The 11,378-nt window shown below is 39.9% G+C and overlaps 1 long non-coding RNA gene across 2 annotated transcripts in view; it reads right to left on the bottom strand.

Annotated features, from left to right (window-relative positions):
- LOC121100192 overlaps positions 1–11,378 on the bottom strand; it is a 131,603-nt gene that overhangs the window by 119,781 nt on the left and 444 nt on the right. The gene's annotated exons all lie outside the window — the stretch shown is intronic.

Raw genomic sequence — 11,378 nt, 5'->3', positions numbered from 1 at the left:
AAAAAAAAAAAAAAAAAAAGCCAAAAGCAGTAAGAAGGAAACAAGAAATTATGTTGCATTTCCAAACTCTGATAACATTAGGGTTTGTCAATCTCAGTCCAAAGGATTTTTTTTTTTTTGCTTGACCTGCTGATTGCTATTATTTGAACTGCCACATTTATTATTTTGTTAGCCTTTGAGGGCCTATAAAAATCTCACCTAATTATATTGGAATCACCTAGCATCACAGCTGAAGCCAAAGAAGGTGAGAAAATGCCCAACAGCTTTTCCTTGAAATGGAAGGAAAAAATAGTTAAAGAATGAACAAACAGCAGAAACCAAGAACACTCAGGAAAGCCAGCTTTATGAGTCTCCCAAGAAATGGATACAGAAAACATTTTTTAAATGTTGACAGAAACTGTTAAGTTGTAAAAATGGATTTTTTAGCATTGTCAGTTGAATGCACCTTCTAATGTGCGAAATACCAAATTTACAGTCTTTGACTAGATTGTGATAGCTTTGGTGGAGCGGTGCTGGGGAAAAAAAGGAAATGTTACTTAACCTCCAAGGCCTCCTTTTCTCTTGGATAGATTTCATATCACTCTTCTCAGTCTTCTTATGGCCCCTCATCTCCTGTGACCGAATGCCTATCTGTTCATCAAAAGGGAATAACTTTCTTTCCCTTTTACTGTGGAAGTGGTTACATAATATCAGAAACTCTAGGTTCCTTTGTTCTAAAATGAGGGCTATTCTCCAATCTTAGAGAATTACTTCATTTCATTTCAAGTCAATTAATATTCACTGGGCATTATCTATGAAGCAGTGAGCACGGCTATCCGCTTTAAGAGTCCTTTTCTTCTCACTACAAATGCATGCATCCACACATGCCACAATTTAGTCACCCATCCACGCCAGCTTAGAACTGAAGAACTAAAGCAATAGAATGAGAAGGAGGTATGGCTTTTGTCGAAGCGGTAAAAACAAACATTTATCAATAATTATGTAGTTCAGCTTATACGGACAGCTATGGATGAAAGAACCCACTAATGTGCCCTATCTTTCAGGATAATTCACGGACTGTATAGGGCCTTTATATGAAGTTTCCAGTAGCATAACCCACGCAGATGACCAGCTCAAGGCAGATGCAAAAGAACACACAGAGACAATGTTAAAGCAACATTGGGAGGCACTTTGCAGGAGCAGAATCCCACCATAGTGTGGGATACAGAAGGTAGAGTCGTGCTGCAAAGGGGGAAATAGACAAGAAAGTAGGAGAGTAACAAGAATGCAGCGAACACCTTAAACTAATACAATGTTACATGCCAATTTTATCTATGAAGTCGAGGGGGAAGGAGAGAGAATGCTTCTCAGGGCATGAAGTCTTGAAACAGTGTAGCTGTTCTTTGAGTAACTACCACACTGAGGTCCACACAACACACACAATCAGTAAACGAGAAATGGAAATTCAGATTCCTACCCACAGGTGGCAAAGTTAAAGTCACTGTCAGACGTACAACAAGTTCTATCAACTGCTCCCTGGTAAGGAATATTTGTTAACNATATATGCTTCACCCATGATTTAACTCCTAAGTGAATCCGTATAAGTAGGTTCATGTGGTTTTCTATAATTATCAAGTAATCCCTTTGCATTTCAAAGTCCCAATTTAAGAATCTATCTTATTTAGGATTCTTGGTTGTATTAGTGACCAATTTCGGCTGAATTAGCAAAAGGCAATTTCTCGGAAAACCATCAAGAGGTTCAGAGAGTCAGTGAGAATTCAAGTAGCTGGGAACGGGGACAGGCAGATCAGCCGAGGACTGACTGGTCCTGGATGGCCTCCCTCCCATGTCTGATGATTAAGTTTGCAAGAAGCAAACTTCAGGGTCCCTCTTCATCCATCATAGCCCACACGTGTTCATATTGTGGATGGGTTCCAAAAGCAGCAAGCAAAAGAGGGTAGCCTAATGTGCAAACACTTTTCCGGTCTTTGCTTGTGCCCTGTTGACCAAGACCAATCGCACAGTCAAGCCCAGAGTCCACGTGGAGTGGAGACTCAACTGCCTGAATACGAGAAGCTGTAATTCATTGAGGGCCGTTACTGTAACTGTTTACACAGTCCACTTCTGGCTTCCATAATAGAAGGGAAGTGCCTGAACTCTTCCTCCGACAAAGTCAAGTCACCATGAATTAATGGAATAAAAGGGAATCAAGGTGACATTAAGAAGAAGAATGGATAATGGGTGGCAAAAATACATGATAAATGGTCACCATGGAACCCTAATTAGATTTTTGAAATGAAACTGAATCCACATAGACACTGTTTTATTCCTCTAAAAATTCTGGGCTGTGGACAGGTATCATCCATAAGGAATTCATGACTTCCCTAAACAACCCGTTCCCCATTACAATGCATGTGAACTTTCCAAACTAGCCAAGAAAACTATGAATTATAATCTCCGTCTATTTTTTTTGAACAGCCATAATAAATATTCCTCAACTGATTTAGGTTACATCTGTTCACATTTCAATTCCTGTGTCTAAATGAAAAATAATAGAAGCCAAATATGAAATGTATATTTTAAAAGAATCTCACTGCTCTAGAAACTTGTTATCTTATATGTCACACACTGTTTCTTTCAGCTTGATTGGTAAATAACAGTTACTGTACATAACCATGCTCCTAAGAGTACATTGAGGAATGAAAATAAGTAGATATTTTCTGGCATTTTAGTGCACAAATATAACCTCTTAACCTGCAGCATCCAAAGGTTAAGTCTCAAAACTGAGTCCATTAACCTTTCTAAATGGTTGTGATATTAAAAACTGACTCTTAATAGCTATGGGTCATCATCTAATGCAATAACCATCAGCAATAAAGAATTATGGATTAAGAACATTATCTATCTATAAAATGGTCATTTATGACACTTGTGCACAGACCATCTCTAAAAATGTACAGATACTCATGGCCAAGAGTTCAGACCTAATAATATACATTATGCTTTTATTAGTATAGTTATGATATTAGTGAGTTTTAAGAGGAAATCATTACATTTACAAAAGGTTCAGGGTGTTTACTTCAAACATGAAACTAACAAAGAAAATCTTCAGAATTCTCTTTTATTGAACTATAACTCAGCTAGGTGGGGCTAATTGACTCAGAAGGTCAAATAAAAAAGAAAATAAACATGTTTTTTAAATCATCTAGTGTCTGTGCCACAAAACAAATTTGGACTCATCTACATAATTGAGCAACAGCCACGACACAAAAGCTCTTATCTTTTATCAAATAGAAAACTGTCTATTTGGATTGAGTTTTTTTTTATTATAACTTAGAAAATTCAATATACACTTACAGAATAGCTACTACGTGCCATCAGCAAGGATATGCTATGCCCGAATTCCACAGATGGGAATAAAAGAAACTTCGATTTTCTAATAGAGACTTAGCCTCAGTCAATATTCCTAAGGACTTCAGTTAATTTTCTTAAGGAATTGCCACAAAATACAATCTTCTGAAGAAATAGAACTATAAAAATAACCAAAGTTAGTTATAGTTTCTAAGTATATTTACTGTATTAATATGTGTTTTGTCTTTGGCCCTGCAAAAGGAGGAAAAAAAAATGTACTCAGGGGTGAAAGCACATTAAACCTTGTTCTAAGGAAATGGAGAAAAACAGAGACGGGGGGAAAAAATGAAATTTGGGGTGCTTTGCACCTTCTAATTTAAAAAAAAATTCTTTTGTTGAAACATTTGTGTTGTCCTATGTGTTATCTGAAATCCATTTATTTAGATTTCCTCCTCTATGTTTATTTAACTTATATCATCACCATCTGATTTTTTGGGTACAGAATTAATGGTCCTCATAATTCCAAGTAACAATGAAAAAATGCCAGTGTTCAGAAACATGAAATACAGATTCATTAATAGAAAAATCTAGCATAAATAACAGATCCCTACAATGTGTTTAAAAAACACATCTGCAAGCAACTTGGAAATACACATTCACCATCTCAAGGAGCTGTTTAGGCCATCTTTAAAGATTTTATTTATTATCTATTTGGGAGAAAGAGACAGAGAGAGAGAGAGAGAGCGCGCGCGCGCGCGAGCACACACATGAGCCTGGTCCGTGGGGGAGAGGGTGGGCAGGGGGAAGGAGCAGAGGGAGACGGAGAAAATCCCAAGCAGGCTCCAAGCTCAGCACAGAGCCCAACGTGGGGCTCAATTTCACGACCCTGAGACCATGACCTGAGCTGAAACCAAGAGTCCGATGTTTAACTGAGCCACCCAGGTGCTCCTAGGCCATCTTTAGTAACTTTTAATTCTTTTTAAAAGTTGTTTGTGGGGCACCTGGGTGGTTCAGTCAGTTAAGCATTTGCCTTCTGCGGGGAGCTTGCTTCTCCCTCTCTCCCCCTGCGCGCGAGCACACACACACACACACACACTCTCTCTCTCTCTCTCTCTCTCTCTCGCTCTCTCTCAAGTAAATAAATAAAATCTTAAAAAAAAAAAAAAAAAAAAGGTTGTTTTCTTTTCTCCCCCTGCTTCTAGGAATCCAAGCTCTGAGGCCTTCAGAACCTGAGCCCGCTGAAGAGAGGCAATGGTGTCTTTGTTAGTGAGAATCCTCATCTCTGTGATCTAACTCAGATCACCTGGGCCACACACCCTCCTCCCAGAGTCCTGCACGGTATCTCTCGCCAACTCTCCATCATTCCTTGGGCTAGTCTCTGATCCACTACTGATACATAATGTGTGAGCCTCAAAAAGTCTGTCAAACAGAATTGCTAAAAAGAATTTCTTTTGTATCTCCCTGCCCCATATTCACTCTCCACTTACTGCTGCCCAGTCTCAGGTCAGACTATTTTAAACCAATGCCTAAGAACTTGAGAAATTCTACAGGATCGAACTAGTAAGTCCTATTAGTAATTCACATGCCACACTGAATTATTAGGTTAAGAGAAAAATAACTTCCAAGACCCAGTGACTCTTTAATAACCATAGAAGCATAGCTTTTGGGTTTTATCTCCTCTTACAGAAGCCTAAAGTTTATTTGGCATGCCAAATTCTAAGTTCCTTGAAAGAAGGATTCAGACCTTATTAACCTCTGCATTTGGCACATCTGAAATGGCAATCAGAGTTCCATACGTGATATTTATAAATGAATAATAACAAGTACTGAGCATCCTACAAGTTGAATGTTCAGTGTATTTTGACAGATTATCGCAGTATAAGCTCTTGAAGGGTTTCCAATCATGTTCTCAACTGGGCCACCAAGTACAAACGGTGTTGAGAGCAGCTTGCTTTCTTTTGGTAAATTTCCTTAGGATCTGTCCTGTAATGCGGCTAGTTTGCCAGATTGCTTTCACCACAGGATGTTAAAACAACATAATAATCAACCAAACTATGTTAACCAGACTCCCCAAAGGCATATATTCCATGAAATAAGTAGAAGAGTGCAATTTCACAATAAGTATAATATCGTTTAAAATTCTGTTGCCAACAATTCTCAAAGGTGTTCTCTCTCCATGGGCTCGCTCTTCATACAAATACCTGGAATTCTTTTTCAGTCGTTATCCTTGTAACTTTCATAATAACCCATTGGAACTTCAGAATATAATTTTTTCTTTTCTCTACTTCTGCTTATCTTCTTCATCTCCTCCACTCTTCCTCTTATTCTTCTCCCACTCTCCCTCCACATTCTCCTTTTCATTCTGGATACTGCCCATGTTAGCAGAGTTCCCATTTCCCCATATTTCATTTCCTTACATGCCAGGCATCCAACAAGTTTTATTCTAACCACTGTCAGCCGGATCATTAACCAGGTACTGATATAGAGAGAAAGGGAATCTGTTTTATAGGAGATGTCCCCCTGAAGTATAAATTAAGTCAATCACTTTTTGAGTAATTGTATAGGCGAATATTCAAAATAGTCACTTTAGGAGGCTTTACTTCTTCCAACGATACAGATACTGTTAAAACCCTGGAACTTCTCCTGGGAAGTTCTCTTCAGGGTCTATGGCACATTTTATTGGAGAGCCATTTAGATGTATCAATTTGAGTCCTTTTTATTTAAAAATGGTCCAGAGAATGGAAGGGATAAACAACAGCTTTATTAGATCTCACCATAAGGCAGAAGCTTTTTTACATACAAATATTCTTAGAGCTAAGCCTTCTTTCAACTAAAACTCTGGCTGTGCTCAGATGATCTTGTAGGAGCTGCCTTCTCGTAGTAGAAGACAGGGTTTCCATCTGCCTTAAGGAACTGCAGGCCTGAGGACAATCAGACTCATCTAAAAAAGGGAGCTGTCTCTACAGTCCTTTCTTGGCTTGAAGATCTTTTAAGAAGGGCAGGAAATAAAGATCAGGGGTCTTTTCCACTGGGAAGCCCCTCCCTACGAGCACTCAGTTATGGAAACTGCAACAGACAACGTAGAACAATAATGAAGGCCATGAACCCCTCCCACCTACTATTTCCAGCTGGGTCGCCTGAAAAAATTACGTATTAGTGCATTACAGTTCACAGATCTTGACAGAGCCTGTGTGTTTTGTCCAGGACTAAGGCCCAGAAGTTCATCTCGAGTTTTATTCACCTTCCTGCTCTCTCCTATTGTTTCCTCACACCCGCTATTCCTCACTCCAGCGCCCGACACAGTGCACAGCACATGGAGGCATTTGGTAAATATTTGATGTAACCTTAGCATAGTGCCCACGTGTCTTCTCTCCACAGATGCATTACAAGGGGGACAGGAGTTAGGACACACCTTAGGCTATTAGGCTGTCAGATGAAATATCCAGAACACATTGATATTCCTTCTGTCTTTTCTTCTTTCCAACTTGTTTTTCAACCATTAAGACTTTGGGAAATATCATTTGAACTCTGATATAAAGTTACCCACTTTCCTACTGAAAATAATTTCTCCATGCTCTTTTTCTCATCTTCTTTTAAAAAAATTACAGACCTATAATACATATACATGTGCATAGAAATTTTATGCATCTCTTATATATATTTACATGTAAAAGACCTAGGGATGTCTAATCTATTTCTAGGAGTTAAAAAAAAAATAGCTATCGCTCTCAGAACCCACAAAAGAACTTCTGAAAGAAGTTCTCCAGCTAAATATTTTGTGTGTTAAATTTTCTTTTCATAAAGACTCCTTGGGCGTTCACATGGTCAGTGTCTCAGAAGGCCCTTATTAAAGAGCTAGCATTGGACAGCCAAACCAACTGTGCCAGTTACCAATTCATTGCCTCTCAGCTCCAAAGCCACCCTTCATTGCCTGCTTATGATACTGGAACATTTCTCCCTTGCCAGCTGGCACGAGGTTCATCTTTGTTAGTAGAGGGTGCTGGAGGGACACCAGAAGAGGAAGGAGCGTCTCCTGACTCCCGTGAGCTTCATTTCTTCCCCCTTTGCAGCACTGGGGTTGTCTGGGACACCCAGTGGAGCTGATTTCCCCTATGGACACTCCGATGGCAGAAATTCGATTTGTTCTGGGGCCCTTCACACAAGAGCTCTAGGAAATCATTAAAACTGTATTTAAGTTAATCAGAGAGAAGCATTCCAATCTCTTTATCAGTGATGAGTCTTAGGGTAGATAGGCAACCAAGTTGTAAATGGCAATATATGGTACAGGAGGGAAAATATTCTAGAGGCACTTCCAGGAAAGATTTCTGTAACAAAAACACACAAGACACAGGCAGCTGCATTTTCTGCCTCTGGTGTTGGTGTATAGAGATGTGATGCTTGGAGAGGAGTGGTCATCTTGAGAACCAGAGGAGTAAGAGTTGTCATGCTGAGGATGGCAGAGTAAGAATAGGGTCTGGATCTAGTGGTGTGGTGGAGCTGCTGGATTCCCCAACCCCGAGATTCCCCAGCCTCAGACTTACCATACACATAGTGATTTTTTTTTTAAATCCCCATACTGTTTGGGATATTTGTTTTCTGATGAATTACCAACCCAAAACAGCCTAACATTCCTCCAAATGAATTTAACAAACACTCCCAGTCTGTACCCATAAACCCAGCAATCCATTGTCCTGTACTAGAGAAGGCTGGTCCTCATCGGAGGCCCTTACACTCCTAGGCTTTCTTGTTGAGAGACTCCAGGAATCATCTGAAAATCTCCACTCACGGCTACAACAGAGATGGGATCTAGCAATTTGAAGATATGGAAAGACATTCCTTTACTGACTTTAGTAATCTCCTTGCTTTCTATTTTGGTCACTTTATGAAAACACTGGAATTTATTTTCTATAGCTTATAAGAAGGCAAGATAGCAAAGTAGTTTAAAGAATGAGATCTACAGTCAAAAGGTCTTTGTTCAAATCTTATCCCCTCGACTTTGAGCAAAATAGAGGACACATGGAGCTGTTTCCCACCTAGAACAGAACCTGCTTCATAAGGTTGTACATGGAACTTACTTAGCCCTGAAGGCAGTTAACTTATTTTATATTCATTAAAACCTCAATTTTGCCTCCACAAACAGACTGCCAAAGGACAGAATTTGGGAATGTTCAGAACAATCCAGATAGAGAATTAGAGGCCTGGAAGGAAAAATTCTGCATGGAAATATACCTACTTATTTGGGATTTCATCAAGAATTCTGCGAACTCACATCTTTAGAAAAAGACAGGAGAAATAAGCCCTCCACTCAAAAGGAGGTGCTGATGGAGGGCTTTTTCACCTTCGTGCTGGACAGGACACTACTGATGAGCCCCACCAAGCAGAAATGAGGGGGCAAGTTGAAGATCGCCCAGAAGCTCCCTTAAAGTGTGTAGGCTTAATGTCATGTCTGCGAGGAATGGAAAGAGAATATTTTCGTATTCCTCGAGGAGCAACAAGAAATACTGAAAGGGATGCCTCTTCATTTTGTCCCCCCCCCTTTTTTTTTCGGGTCAAATAGTGGCAGCACTGAAAATCTCACCATAAAGTTATCAGAAAAAAATGCAAAAGACCACCTCTCCTCTCAAAATAAGCTTAAGCACCTCGTATAGTAGCAGACCTTACAAAAAATTAAGTAAATAAATACTGGATGAACACTAACACCGCTACGCGTTCAATGCATCATTTAAGTCTTGGAACATTTGCGAGTGTTTATTTGCAAACATGTGCTTCTGGGCGTTCACATATCCAAATTCCAAATCTGCGTAATTTAAATTCTAAATGTTATATAGATAATGCAAAGTTTACACAAGGGATTCCAAAAATCCATCTTTATGGCACCGACACTACGTAAAGCAGTATTTTCTAGTAATAATGTAAAAACCTTGAATTTTAAAATTGTTTCCTTTAAAAATAATTGCCAGTTTCAGCACCGCACATGGTTTGACAAGGCAATAAAGCTGTGTGACTTCCCAGCCCTGGGCTTTAATAGTTACACCATGACATTTGGTGACCATTAGGCGCACTGAATATGATTGATTCCCTGCCCTCGGTCCACTCTCACTGCAGACCCACCGACAGAATAAACAAACACACACACACCTTTTGGAGCATTAGGACAAGCTTTGAAAAAAGTTCCATTGTTTCCTGAGTCCTTAACTCGTTAGTAAGTATTCAATCATGCATTTCTGGAAGAGGCAATGGAAGGAATCATGAAGGTTAACTCCAAGGGTAGGAGACCATCATGAGTGGAGAGAAAGCCACAAAAAGAGCCAGTAGCACCTTTTTAATTCCCTTAGAGTAAACTCTTAAGATTTATGCTATACTAATTATTATTTGTTCTACAAGATCAGTTGTACTTTATTAAATCCCCTCTTCCACTGGGGAGGAGACAGTTACATGTTTTGATATCTGCCTGTACCACGAGGTAGCCTTGAGCAGTGCCATGTTACATAGAAGTACAAACCAGAGCCCATGTGTTCTCTGACCTTATGGCGATTTGATATCTAACTAAGCGGGGGCATGTGTTAAGTCCTATTCTGGTCCAAATTAAGAAACTTGAATTAAGAAACTCTTTCAGGAAGTTTAAACACACACGCACCTCGTCTACATGGGAAACAAACCTCAGACCAAACACAGAGGTCTTGCTCAGTGGAAAATTGCTAAAGTATAGTGCAGAAGCCCTAGAAACACCTCGTATTTGCCAAACAGATTTCACACGAGCACCTCCCTTGCAGCGCGGGCGATCCCGCCACTTTGTACCACCCCACTTACTACTGCATAGGGCTTGATGCCGATGAATACAGGCTTTCTCAGATCTTCATGTGTCCCTTTATTTTTCAGATCATCTCTAAACCGTGCCCTTAAAAATAATCGCCTTTGAGAATCTCTAGAAAACTAGAATTTATCTTTCTTACCTAGGTTCATTTTCCTCCCAAAACACACCTATCTTGCGGGGTTTTTTTGGTTTTGTTTGGTTTTACATGAAATAAAACGTAACCGGCCATTTTCAAATACACAATCAACCCAGTTTACTCTAATAGAGTTATTAGTACAAAAAGCACCTTATCCATAGCATGTAGATGGCTAATGAAGGAATGTACCTACAAGATATTTTGCCTGCTCAAGAATGCCAAGACCTCCAATATTTTTTTTTCCTCTAAATTCTCTGTTAAACTAATTCTGTGTGATAGGCAGATATGTCCTCCACATGCTGGTGAATTAAAATTCAGCTTTCAGTGAATAAGATTAATTGCCTCTTCAGACAAAGCTGGATTTGCGCTCCTATCAGAGAAAGGGGAGGGGGAGAAGCAAGGGGCAGGGTGCCAGCTAGACTGCAGTATTCAGTTACACGTGAAATGATTTGTAATTCTGAGTAATCACTTAGGACAAGCCCTTGCACCATTTTATCTATACATGACTCTAGGCCAAAGTCAATACTCATAGTAAAATAATGAGATGAAGCTAACTGAGCCCTTTTATTAATGCTCCAAGGAGCAAATCTGATGCTCGAGTTTCTCCCATTGAAAGTATCCACTTCTTCCTAAAAAACGAAGAAGTGGGTCAGGATGCCCAGTAGCAGCCAGGGTACCTGCTTTAGCAAAATCATAAATAACCAACCCTTTCTGCCTTCCCCCTTTCTGTTCGTGCACCAGGCTTTACCCAGCTGCAGGTGAAAACACATGAATTTTGCATTACCTCTAGGCTCATTAAAGAGATCTGGCTCTCTCCTAATAGCTTCCCCTCACTTAGGGGGAGACACACACACACACACACACACCCCATGATGAACCTTAAGAGAAACAATGCATAAGACTTGCTTTCTCTTCCTCATCAGTCTTATAAAGAAAATCAACTGTTCTAGCAAATGCACAGCTTGGTGACAGAGTCAGCACGAAACTGTGAGGAAAATGAGATGGATCACCAGCTGTCCCAGTTTCCTGGAGATGAGGTTTGGGAAGGGAGAGGTTGCTGAGACGGGAGGGGAAGGAAGGGTGTAGGGAAATCCTTGC

The sequence above is a fragment of the Ursus maritimus genome, unplaced genomic scaffold (assembly GCF_017311325.1).
Source record: "Ursus maritimus isolate PB19 unplaced genomic scaffold, ASM1731132v1 scaffold_35, whole genome shotgun sequence".
Lineage (NCBI taxonomy): Eukaryota > Metazoa > Chordata > Mammalia > Carnivora > Ursidae > Ursus > Ursus maritimus.
This window is presented reverse-complemented; position numbering and strand designations above follow the sequence as displayed.